Here is a 13,417-nt window from a genome sequence, read left to right as displayed (position 1 = left end):
ATGCCATTCCAGCCGGAAACCAGTACCGGGAAACACCCATACACTCTTACATTCACACACATTCTGTTCATTCAATTCACTTACAGCGCATGTCTTTAGACTGTGGGGGAAACCGGAACACATGGAATAAACTTACGCAAACACCGGGAGAACATGCAAACCTCACAGAGATTTGCCACTGTGCCACCCCAATATAACTTTCTATATTTTTTTTTTAATTTGGGGGGCCATGTAAAACCACATTGTATTACCCCACAATTTAATAAAGTGACCTGTAATTTACAAATTTTATCTGTCAATTCCAGCTTCATTTCATTAGAGTGTAATAAAATAACGTGATCTTAAATGATCAGATTGCAGTGTTTCCATGAATCCATGAACATGATTTGTAATTAGTGACAGGATAGTACAGGATAGTGACAGGATCCAATACTTGATGTTTATATGACTTTATATTTATTTAATATTATTTAATCATTTTTTAAATTAGTGTTGAATAACTTTTTATTTCACTACATTTTGTGCCTTTTTGATGACACAAATGTTGATGGACTGCAATCAGGCCCGGATTGGCTAATCGGGCCGGTCTGTTTTTTGGCCGTGAGGGCCTGTGTCCCTAGCTCCAGAATCTGTTGCTCTCAGCAGTCACACTTTTTTCAAATTAATTTATTTATTTACTTCACCACAATCTTCTTATTCATTATTTTACCAGCTGTGCTCTTTTTATCTATATGCAGTCTGCAGGTTAATGATGATATAACTCAGATGAGTCACCTCTCGATGTACAGTTGTTGTGGTCCAGTGGTTAGCACGTTAGGTTACGTCGCCACCGACCTGGGTTTGATCCTTGTCTGAGTAATTAATTTTTTTCATCGTTAAGACATATAATACTGTTAGGGTTGTTGAACATTTGAAGTTCTAAAGCAGCAGTTTTCTCAAGAAAAGACGTGATAGTGTAATTAGAAATTACGGAATTGGATATGACCTTATTTTAATATAGTCAGTCGTGAACTGAGGTGGGCCGGTCTGAGGCTTGAAACTCCAGGGCTGAAAAGGAGTCCCACTCCGGCCCTGACTGCAATGTTATCTGACTTTCATCCACAAAATAATCACCCCACACAATTGAGTTTAAAGCACAATTTTTTTCTGAAAAACAATTGTGAAAAGTAAAAATTTAAAGCTAGTGTGGCCCAAAACAGACAAAATTTGCATTCAGAAGATATAAAACAGATACAAACATGTAAAGCTTGTAGTATATCACTTTCGGCAAATGGTCTCGTTGAATACATTTTAGTTTTAAAACACATATGTTTTGCTATGGTTACACCTTCCGTCCACACTACCCCAGACCTTTCGAGGCCTGAAAACGGAGCGTTTTGAAAATCCTGAAGAGGCTGTTTTATTTTTAAAACGCTGCTGCTGTGTGTCAGTGTGGATGGGGGAAAACGACATCTAAAAACGAAGGCATTTGAAAATGGAGGCGTGACTGCTGACATGCGCGCTACCTGATTGGGACTTTTTCTGAATATTAAGTACACAAAGTTTAGACTTCGCAAGTTCATAACGAACTCCCGAGGACGTGAGGACACGTCAGGTAAATCTTCAAATGTAATGGCAGTGTACTTTTATAACATCATTCACCCTGGCTATGTTTCACTATCTTAACAATAAAATAAAAACATGACATGATTTTTTTTTTATATTAACAACTTAATCATAACAGACACCAAAATTGTTAAGGCATCATGTACATATTTATGAGTCATCTTCACTGTGTGCAAATTTATAACAAAACGGAGCCTAATAACTGCCTCCTTTCATTTCCATTGAAAAATATGAAACATTAGGATCACTGTGTGGTTTGGGCAATACGTGCTTAATGTCAGGCTATATGCACACAATAAAGACTATCAGAGATAATATAAGATCAGAGAAAATGCATGCAATCTGTAAGCATTTTAATAATCAATAATAATTATAAAAGTACAATAAGTTTATACAATAATAAATAAATAAATAAATAAATAAATAATAAATAAATAAATACATAAATAAATAAATAATAAATAAATAAATAAATAAATAAATAAATAAATAAATAAATAAATAAATAAATAAATAAATAAATAAATAAATAAACGCAAGCAATCGTTCAAACGTGCAGAATCATTGCAAATTAATATATTAACTTATCTTTGTGCTCAGCCAAAACACGTTACGTGAGAACAAGTAGCCTAATAGATTTAAAAAACTGCCATGTTAGATATAGGTCTACTACACAAGATGAACTACTATACATTGTGTATTACAATTACAGAGAGATGAGATCCAGCGGCAGATTTGGAAAGGACTGGCCGACGTTCGGCTGCTCTTAGCTGGGCAGGTGTGCTCAGAGCTCCTGCTGACTTCCTGGAGCTCAGAGGCGAGAATACGCTCAAGCTGCTTTCAGTGCATGCCAGAGTGTGTGTGTATGGTCACGTGATGCGCGTTTTCAGCGTTGTAGTGTGGATGGAGAGCTTTTCATAAATGCTAGATGAAAAACCAGCTCGGATGTGGATCGTTTTCATTATAAAACGCTGTCTTAAAACTAAAACGTAGAGTGTAAATGGGGCCTTACACTACAGTTTCTCATCACATCAACCCAATCAAATGCTCTCTAGTATCTGTAATGCCCCGCCCCCTTCAAGACGCTTCTCATTTGCTTTGATAAAAGATGATAAAACAAAACACTATTGGCTGTTTATTAAAAAGGGGAGGAGCTATTCCCAGCCTCTTATTGTGCTTCGATTACATCAAACATTGAAAAAATATGCACATTTTAAATGACTTCACAGGATCTTTAAGAGTTTATGAAGACATCCACATTGTAATATGCAAAAATTTTACATGATTTTAGTTTTTTTTCTGCTTAATGAAGGTTATGAGGAAAATGAGCAAACTATTGACATTAGTCAGAAACAGAATTTTTCTAATGGCGCCCTATTATAGTAGTCTTTGTTTTAAAATGCAAAGACAAATGAGAGGTAAATCACAACCAGCTGCATTTAATTGTCTGCAAATGTTTTAGAAAACGTGTTTGCAAATAGTACTTTTTAAAAGTCTTTCTTGGGTATAAAGGCATGAGAGGTGAGGCACTTGTGTGGGCGATTTGGCTTTGAATGGAGCTGTCACTGTCTGAGATGATGTTGGCAATGGAGGTATGCCTTTCCAATGAATCGCATGCTTTTCATAGTCACAGGAGGAGTTCGGCACAGCCCGCCATTAAAACACCACTTTGATGTTCATCGGCAGCACATGAAGATGGTGGGCAAATGAGGTTTGGTGGAATAATGGGAACGAGCGAATGCTGGAGTGAGATAACACCTCACAGCGCTATTGTGTGAAAGTGTGAAAGACTGAAGCCTGACATCATGTACATGCCTGACTTACATTGTGAGAGCACTGCCGGTCTGTTTGCCTGCAAAGTTTTCCCGGCTTTGTGTGATTTTAAGATCATTTGTTAATAATGAAATTCTAAGACTATATGAAAAAACTTATGTACAGCGGGGAAAACAAGTATTGAACACATGAATTGCTCAGGTGTGAGTTTTTCACAGACTTCTGTGGGTCTCGTCTATCAAATCCTGAACTTTTATTTTGTATTCTATATGGATTTAAGTCAGGTGATTGGCTGGGCCATTCTACAGCTTGATTTTCTGTGTTTTGTTCACCCTGGTTTCATCTTCATCATCCTGCTAATGTAGATGTTGGACTGAAGCAGCTAATATTCATTTACAATGACGCAGGGCAGAGGGTTGCTGAAGACCTACTGAGAGATTTCAGTTCTGTCTGGACTTTCACTGCCTTTCTATACCTTCTTCATGTGTTCAGTACTTCCTTGTGTCATTTCATTTTATTACGCATAATTTTTTTTTTACAATTTGTAAACTATTTAGATTTGTTTTCTTTGCATATATAGATTTCTTTGGTTGTTACCAACATCTGGGGAAAATTTCAAGTCAATGGCACCTTAATAAAAATGCTTTCTAAGAAAAATGGTGACGTGCTCAAAGTTCTAAAATTACTTCAGTTTTATTTTCGTTCATTCATTCATTTTCTTGTCGGCTTAGTCCCTTTATTAATCCGGGGTCGCTACAGCGGAATAAACCGCCAACTTATCCAGCAAGTTTTTATGCAGCGGCTGCCCGTCCAGCCGCTACCCATCTCTGGGAAACATCCACACACACACTCATACACTACGTACAATTTAGCCTACCCAATTCACCTATGTACCGCCTGTCTTTGGACTGTGGGGGAAACCGGAGCACCCAGAGGAAACCCACGCGAAGGCAGGGAGAACATGCAAACTCCACACAGAAACGCCAACTGAGCCGAGGTTCGAACCAGCGACCCAGCAACCTTCTTGCTGTGAGGCGACAGCACTACCCACTGCGCCACTGCCTCACCAGTTTTATTTTCGTTTAAATAAAAAAAAAATTGATCAAGAGACAAAGTTTAAGCTTCTCTAAACAAACCAGGAGTGGCTGTAAGCCATTTACATCTTTTTGTTTTAGAGGAAAATGGGAGGACGTGTGACATCTGCATGCAGATAGAAGGAAACATTATATTTCTTGAAAATGGAAGCCAGGAGGAGCATATACAGGGTGAACATTACAGGCCTAAGGATTGATCCCTGTGGAACTCCACATTTGAGAGGAATACTGTAATGTAATGTAATGTGAGTATTTATATAGCACATTTATCATGTAAGGCTATACATCTAAAGTGCTTCACAATCATGAGGGAGGGTCTCTCTACACCACCACCAGTGTGCAGCATCCACTTGGATGATGCGACGGCAGCCACAGGACAACAACGCCAGTGCACTCACCACACACCAGCTATAGGTGGAGTGGAGAGACAGTGATCGAACCAATTTTGTGGATGGAGGGAATTTGGACAGGACACCAGAGTTACATCCTTACTGTTTACGAGAAGTGCCATTATTGATAGCCAGTGTGCACACTAAAACATCTATTGGTCAGATAAGAACGAAACCACTCTAAAACTATGCCACAAAGGCCCACAGCTGTCAATAGACTTGTCAACAGGACCTTGTGGACAATCAGGCCAACAGCAGAACTTAAATCCAATAAGACTAATGCCATAGATTTCCCAGAATTTGTAAAAATGTGGCTTGATACTCTTAGAAGTGCAGATTTGGTACTGTGTAATGCCTTAAAACCAGATTAAAATGTCTCATGGACCAAATTTAAAGTCAAATATGTTTGTAATTGAGTCAAAACAACTTCCTTATGGATCTTTAAAATAAAAGGTGGATTAGAAATAGGCCAAAAATTACAGAAAGAGGCTGGATAGAGGTTTGTTTTTTAAGATATGGTGTCACTACACCACATTTGAAACTGTTCGGGAAGGAGCCAGTAGACAAACATTTGTGGATCACCAGTAGCAGACCAGAACCAATTGTATCCATAACTTGTTTAAAGAAAAAAGGTGGGACAATATCCACATTGAAGGTTTTAAATGGCTAACAATGTCTTAACATAAACTCAAATTAATAAGCTGAATCTCAGACCAAGTGGAAGTTATATATAGCATAGTTAAACATCATTAAATACGTATTCTGAACAAGACAGCTGTGATTTTCTTAACAAATAATCTTCCAAAAACATAGATGGCTCTAAAATTGACTAAGTTGAAGGATTTAAAACAGCGTTAATAGTAGAAAACAGAACTTGAGGTTTGTGACAATTTTTAGTGATAAATTCTGCTAGACATTTGGTTTTAGCTGATGTAGCGGCTTTCTGAAATATAAAATAAGAATTTCTCATAAAATCATAAGAAATCTGAAACTTGCCCTTCTTCCATTTGCGTTCATCTTATCTGCAAGCTGTCTACAGGTCTGAAGTGTTCCCTGGTAAATAAATCCCTTTTTTCCACACTGTCAATCCAAATATTTTTGGTGCATGTCTAATTGATATCTGCTAATATTAGAAAGCTTTAATAATTAGAAAATCCTTATTATAAGTTAGAAATCCTTATTAAACAGAATTGTAGGAAGTATGTTTTTGCACAGCTTTACCTAATAGAATGTTTCCCAATAGTTCCTTTTTGCATTTCAAACACCAGCCATGCTTAAATTTTAGCCACATCGTTACTACCCTGTATGCCATTTAATGTTGATGTTTCAGAGGAAGTGAATGCGACTGTGTCATTTAATGTTAGTCAAAATTTATCTGTTTCTGCAGCTTTTTCATTTGTAACCTCCAGAGCAAACAAGACCGAATCAAACACAGAACAATAGTTATATCACTGGGACGTATAGACAGACGGCCAGAGCTTTACCAGACAAGCTTTATTGATGAAATTGCCAATAGAGGGACAGAAGGAGGAAATAATGAAAATGTAGTTTTTATAAACGCTGGAGGTGAGAAGCTAAATATGCTGCTGTTTGGAGTTTATTTACGTGAAGGACAAGAGCGATCCCTGAAGGAAAAGCCTGCGAGGGAGACTTTTGGTTTCCATGGAAACTGGCTGAGACAGTTCTAAAGAAAAGCAATGGTGAATCATCAGGTGGTTCCTCCTCGGTCTGCATGTCTGCAGACGCGCACACACATCGGCGCTTCACCTCAAAACATTAATCATCCTTTGAGGACTTCAGTGAACTTGTCCATACAGTACATCGAGATCAAATCATCATAAACCCCTTAAGTAATAGTTAGGTAGTGAACACAGTGGGAACACAATTGCTGAACACAATCAACATTAATTAAAATGACAAATCACACAACACATAATTAACTAAAACATACAAACAAACCCTCAACATTCAGAAGGCTCAAATCCTAAGAAAAGAAGATGCACTTCCTGAAGATATATATATATATATATATATATATATATATATATATATATATATATATATATATATATATATATATATATATATATATATAAAACATTTCAAGATGGAGCAACCGGTTCCACAGTACCATCAAAAAAGACTGAAATGATGACATTAAAATCTACCTGGACTGTTTACATGTAGTAGATCTGATAAATAAGGAGGTGTCAGGCCATTTAAGTGTAACCCACCAGTCCTACTGCACCTAACCCATTCTGAGCTGGGATCGAACCGGAGATTCTTTGTATGGGTTGCTCTAACAAGGAGGCTAAAGCCCATGGACTCTAGCGTTTGTCGCTAGATCACCTTCCCTCTCAGACAAGCCCCTACGTATTACCCACCGGTCCAACTGCACCCAACCCGTTCTGAGCTGGATTCGAACTGGCGATTCTTTGTGTGGGAGCCAGTTGCTCTAACAAGGAGGCTAAAGACCATGGCTGCTAGCGTCTGTCACTAGAGCACCTTTTGAGGTCAGAGGTGTGAGGTTTACCTGCATAGAACTTTGCTAGCTGGCCTCCATCACCTATGGATTTATAAACAAAAACTAACAGCTTCACATGTAAAAGTAGCTCCCGTCTCTATTAACAACATAAAAAGCAAGTCTAAATGAAGTCATAAAACATTACCCCAGGCCTCGGTTAAACCTTTCTAAACTCTAAAAGCATCCCGGCGTCACCTCCCTCTAGCTGTGTTGAATGAACCCGTTTAAGCACAGAACTGTGACCTTTGAAGCGCAGACTCTCTGCCTCATTAATTCACACTCAGTCCAGACAAATCTGGGAGCCTCCAAACCCAGAGCTGCAATCTCAGTGGGAGAAGCCTGAAACTTGTACAATAACTGCTCTTGCTCACTCTGACCTGTCTAGACGGCTCCGACATGGACTTGCTGTTGGACTTTTTAGTGTCTAGCAACATGACAGTATGATCAGAAAAGAGACACTGCAGGTCACTTTGTCCCTGTCTCGTCTCTAATTTAGTTCACTGGCAACATTTTGACATTGTCTCAACCTATATGACTCTGTTATCTATTATTTAGAATAAACCTGTATTTAAAGGTCCCCTGATGTGCATTGAAATGCGTAGTTTGGTTCTATGTGTGGAAAATCTCAGCTGAAACATGAAAACAAGGTGGGTCATGATGAGTAGTCCCTACTCTTTAAAAAAAAAAAAAAACAGCCAATACATATCCGGGTCCATATTTTCCATATATAGGTTTCTCTGTCACAGAAGTCGCCATAGCTGGGTAAACTTAGAGTGCAGTGAATGGGTACAACAAATCTTTTTTTGTTTTTTGTTTTACAATCCCATTTGCTGAAATAATAAAAGAAAAACTCCATGATGTTGTTTTCAAGACTTTCAGAAAAAGGAAAAAAAATGTGTGAGACTAAAAACGGCAGCCAGAAGAGAACAATGTCAAATGTACTGTTCTGCTAATACACTGCATTTCATACGCCTCGCACAAGTAATTTGTTTTTTTGTAATTAGATGCAAAGATGATATATCACATACTTGAATACAAGTTTTAAAAATCAAAATATCAAACGCTGTCAAGGATTTAAGATGCTGAATAAGAGTCTTGTGAAAAGGGTCTATAGCAGTGGTCACCAAACTTGTTCCTGGAGGGCCGGTGTCCTGCAGATTTTAGCTCCAAACCTAATCAAACACACCTGAACAAGCTAATCAAGGTCTTACTGGGTATACTTGAAACATCCAGGCAGGTGTGTTGAGGCAAGATGGAGCTAAACCCTGCAGGGACACCGGCCCTCCAGGACCAGGATTGGTGACCCCTGGTCTATAGTCTTTTGCTTTTTTTTATAACGGCTCTACAAGTCATTGAGCTAAAGTGCATCTGAAAAGTAATACTGAAAGTTTGTGAATACTGGAACAAATTTTGTTCAAGCCTATCAATATTTTTTCAGCATTCATATTTTCATTGGTTTCATTGGTATATTGGTTTGCAGAGTGCAAAATCACTCCCCAACATTAGATGGCGCTCAGTGAAAAACAGAAATACCACGGAACACAACTTTAAGCTTCTGACACTTGCTACACAGGAGAAAGTTGTTCAAGCTATTGAACTATTTATATGGTATTTGTTATTGGTTGTTACTGTCACCTTTATTATACAGCTCTTTGTATTCAGACACTAATAAAACAAACAGCTTAAACCTGAAGTAACCACCTGTAACAATCTTTCCTCTCTGAGTGCACCATACACTTTTCTATAAACACTTACAAGCACCCTCTCCCTCTCTTTATACTTGGGCCGCCCAGGTATATTAACGGCTGTCCAAGTATTTTTAGTGACACATTTTAAAATGTTTTTTTTTAATATTATTATTATCCTTTTAGACTTTTATTGTATCCGCACGATGTAAACAAACATCTGTGATCAATTAAGCAGTGGAAAATCTTCTCTCGTTTACACGTTTAGTTCTGTATGGACGTGAACTGTCAACATTCTCACAGTCAGTGTCAAGTGCTCTGTAGATCCACAGAGTCGCGCCTTTTTGGGGCTTACAAATGAGTCCGTCCAGGGTTTCTAAATCTCCTAAAGTGTCCAGGACTCAGCTTTTGCTTTCACATTATAAAGATATAGTTAATCGTATGAATCAATTTTTGCATTACCTTTTTATTTAAGCCTACTTTTTACTTGGCTTCGCAGCTGACAGATGATTGACAAATAATTCATTCTTCATTCAAAACAACTCAGAGATATTTTACTATATACTCGGAGAGGATGAAATGACTGCTCCAAACTGGCTGCAAAATATATGTACACTATTAGTAATGGTTAATCAACGCATTTGCCTTTTTTAAATACATATGGACTACTACTGAAATACTACACTTTTAAAACTTGTATAATTTTTTTATTCATTTATATATATAGTTTTTTTTTTTTTGGCGAAGTAGGTAGTGCTGTCGCCTCACAGCAAGAAGGTTGCCGAGTCGCTGGTTCGAACATCGACACAGTTGGCGTTTCTGTGTGGAGTTTGCATGTTCTCCCTGCCTTCGCGTGGGTTTCCTCCGGGTGCTCCGGTTTCCCCCAGAGTCCAAAGACATGCGGTACAGGTGAATTGGGGAGGCTAAAATTGTCCGTAGTGTATGAGCGTGTGTGTGAATGTGTGTGTGGTTGTTTCCCAGAGATGGGTTGCGGCTGGAAGGGCATCCGCTACGTAAAAACTTGCTGGATAAGTTGGCGATTCATTCTGCTGTGGCAACCCTGGATTAATAAAGGGACTAAGCCGACAAGAAAATGAATGAATGAATGTATAGTTTTTATTCATTTTCTGTCATTTATTTCTTATTTGCTGCATATTTTAATAATTTGATGATGTTAATATAATACATATTTTATACATCTAAAAGGCTTTGGCATTCAATTTTGCTTTGAACTTGAGATAGAGAAGCAGATTTTAACAGTCTTTTTCAACAGAAAAAAAAACGTATATAAGTATCATAATAAATAAAATTGTTAAAAATGAAATTGTTTTGTTTGTCACATATTGTTGACTATTTCTGTGATGTGGGTAAATGGATTCAATCTGGCCACCACTGCAATTATATTTCAGACATGTGGGATTATAGCAGGGATGGAGTGTTTAGAAGGTGGGATGCTTCAGATTCTAGAGATCATTTGATACGTCAGAAAAGCTGATGAGGAGCTCAAGTGTGCACAGTGACGTCATCAAAATGGTTAAAAATGCAAAATAGATGCAAAGCATGTTTGGAGCACTTTAATTTGGAGGGGGAACTAGTGCCAATAGTAAACCTACATTTAAGGTCTTTGCATGCTGTCAGGAATAGTAAAGTGTTAAAAGCAAAAGTGAATCCCATAGAAGGCGACGCATTGGTGCAGTAGGTAGTGCTGTTGCCTCACAGCAAGAAGGTCGCTGGTTCAAGCCTCGGCTGGGTCAGCTGGCGTTTCTGTGTGGAGTTTGCATGTTCTCCCTGTGTTTGTGTGGGTTTCCTCCGGGTGCTCCGGTTTTCCCACAGTCTTTGACATGCGGTACAGGGGAATTGGGTAGGTTAAATTGTCCATAGTTTATGTATGTGTGCGAATGAGTGTGTATGGGTTTCCCAGTGATGGGTTGCAGCTGGAAGGGGATCCGCTGCATAAAACATATGCTGAATAAGTTGGCGGTTATTTCCGCTGTGCCGACTAAGCCGAAAAGAAAATCAATAAATTAGAGCTGCACAATTAATCAAAAGAAGATCGCAATCTCGATTGTGCGCTGTGAATGAATGAATATAACCCATTGAGCATGTTTTTAAATATAGGGTTTACAATGTTTTTTTTTCTATTTAGCAGTAAAAAAAAAACATCTGTGGAAAATATAAGACAGTACTTTTTGCTCTTCAATTTAAATTAGATTCAAGACTGACAGCCAAAAGCATTTTTTTAACAATAAAAAAAAAAAAAAAATTTCGACAGTTTTTTTTTTTTTTTGGTAATTTACAAGCAAGTAAATACATAAATAACTAACCATGTAAAAAAATACTGACAAAACCGACATTACCTTTACAGGTGTATGATATACAGTTGAAGTAAGAATTATTAACCCCACTGAAATGAACAGCCCCTGTTTATATTTCCCCAATTTCTGTTTAACGAAGAGATATTTTCAACACATTTCTAAACGTAATACTGTAGTTTCAATAACTAATTTCTAATAACTGATTTATTGATCTTTAAAAAATAACTGATCTTTTTTTGATGATCACAGTTAGTAATATTTGACTAGATATTTTTCAAGACACTTCTTTACAGCTTAAAGTGACATTTAAAGGCTTAACTTGGTTAATTAGGTTAACTGGGCAGGTTAGTGTAATAATTGTCATTGTATACAGATGGTTTGTTTTTGATGGTTTGAAAAATATAGCTTAAAGGGGCTAATAGTTTTGGGCTAAATATGTTTTTTTTTTTTTAATATTTCAAAATAATTTTTTAAAAATAATTCAAAGGGGGTCTGATAATTCTGACTTCAACTATATATATATATATATAGCCAATTGGCCATTGATTTGATATCAATGATGTCTAATCATGTATGTTAAGAATATGATGCTCAAATGGAAGATGCAACAAGATCTATGTGAACTTTTGAGTGAGATACAAACTTATATAGTCAGAGAATTGGGATATTAGTTCATAATTCTCCAGCTTCCACAGGACATTTTTCCTTTAAATACTTCTGTATCTGAGACAGAGATTGATGATCAGTAAAAACAGTGCTCAGAATAATGGCTTCCCTTGCAAGCAGTTTTCTAATGGAAACTAATCCATATTAAGTAAGAGTTAATCAACACCAAATTGAAATCTGATTCCCATTTAATGCATTGTCAGCCCATATAAATTGTTAACCCTCATTGACTAAAAAGTGCTCTGTCAGAAATCAATGGCCATTTTCTGTAGTTACTCTTGTTGCCAATAGCACATTCAGCATTGAGGTGAATGTGTTCAGCACATTAGTAAGATTAGCTACACAACATTGTTATTTCCATTTATTTGTATATACTTCATTAACCACAAGAAGATTTTTGAGAAAAGCTTTAATCCTGTTACATGACACATTTCTTACATTTACGAGCTTTAACTAGAAAGACAAGCGATTTCTCTACTCGGGCAACTTGGTTAATCTGCTTTTAATAGATAGGAGGGATATTGTTTGTGTAACACAGCTGTTATGTAATGATACACGCAAGTGGAGACTAATGTTGCTCCGTGGTGTAATCTTTACTGCCACTTTGTCTGTGCTATTATCCTAATGCAGCATTTCAATCACCAAACTAAACAGGCAAGCTCTGTGAAAGAACCCTTTTTTTGCTCCAGTCATGTTTGTAAGGCACTAAATGTCACTCAGAAAGGCTCATTGACATCTCAGCTGGGGTGAAATCACTAGGCGACATTGCGTATGACTTAAAAAAGCAGTGGCCAAAATAATAAATGTGACAAGGAAAAGTTATTCAAAGTGAGTCATTTTAGCTTGATTAGCAGTAAAAGTACTCAGTCCAAAGTCTGCTAGAAATTGCTGCTTTGATTTATGATGCAGGGCATTATAGTGAGAGGTCTAAAAAGTCAGGTGGCAAAACAACAACAACAAAAAAAAACCTTCAGCAAAAAGTCTTTAACATTAAGTTAATTGGTTTACTGCAGTGGTCTTAAACTTAATTCCTAGTTTAGCTCCAACCACTTCCAACTAACACCTGCTTACTAATCTCTATTAGTCTTGCACACCTTGATTATTTGCATCAGCTGTGTTTAATTAGGGTTTGAGCTAAAATGTGCAGAGCTGCGGCTATCCAGGAATTGAATTTGAGACCTATGGTATACTGTGTTTGCATGTTCTCCCCGCGTTGGCATGGATTTCCTCCAGGTGCTCCGGTCTCTCCTATAGTCCAAAAACATGTGGTATAAGTGTGTGTGAATGTGAGAGATGAATTCAGTCCAGATGAGCTGTCACTAGAAAAGACCACAGCAGTGCAACAACTGAGGAGCCATTCACAGAG

The 13,417-nt window shown here is 37.4% G+C and overlaps 2 protein-coding genes across 18 annotated transcripts in view; one reads left to right on the top strand and one right to left on the bottom strand.

Annotated features, from left to right (window-relative positions):
• The window catches only part of doc2b (double C2-like domains, beta), a 411,729-nt gene that overhangs the window by 43,528 nt on the left and 354,784 nt on the right, over positions 1–13,417 (bottom strand). The window lies entirely within an intron of this gene.
• si:ch211-209a2.2 overlaps positions 1–13,417 on the top strand; it is a 140,970-nt gene that overhangs the window by 67,377 nt on the left and 60,176 nt on the right. The window contains exons 8-9 of one of the 4 annotated variants that reach the window (XR_012406434.1): positions 4,554–4,717; positions 4,809–6,062. The exons of 2 other annotated variants lie outside the window; for them this stretch is intronic. The gene's annotated coding sequence lies outside the window, so the exon portion shown is untranslated. Of the gene's footprint in view, positions 1–2,317; positions 4,028–4,553; positions 4,718–4,808; positions 6,063–13,417 lie in introns of those variants that run through there. One more of the 4 variants, XM_073951555.1, reaches the window with a different exon arrangement.

This window comes from Danio rerio, chromosome 5 (assembly GCF_049306965.1).
Source record: "Danio rerio strain Tuebingen ecotype United States chromosome 5, GRCz12tu, whole genome shotgun sequence".
In the NCBI taxonomy this organism is placed as follows: Eukaryota; Metazoa; Chordata; class Actinopteri; order Cypriniformes; family Danionidae; genus Danio; species Danio rerio.
The sequence above is the reverse complement of the archived record's forward strand: the minus strand, read 5'-3'. Positions and strand labels throughout refer to the sequence as shown.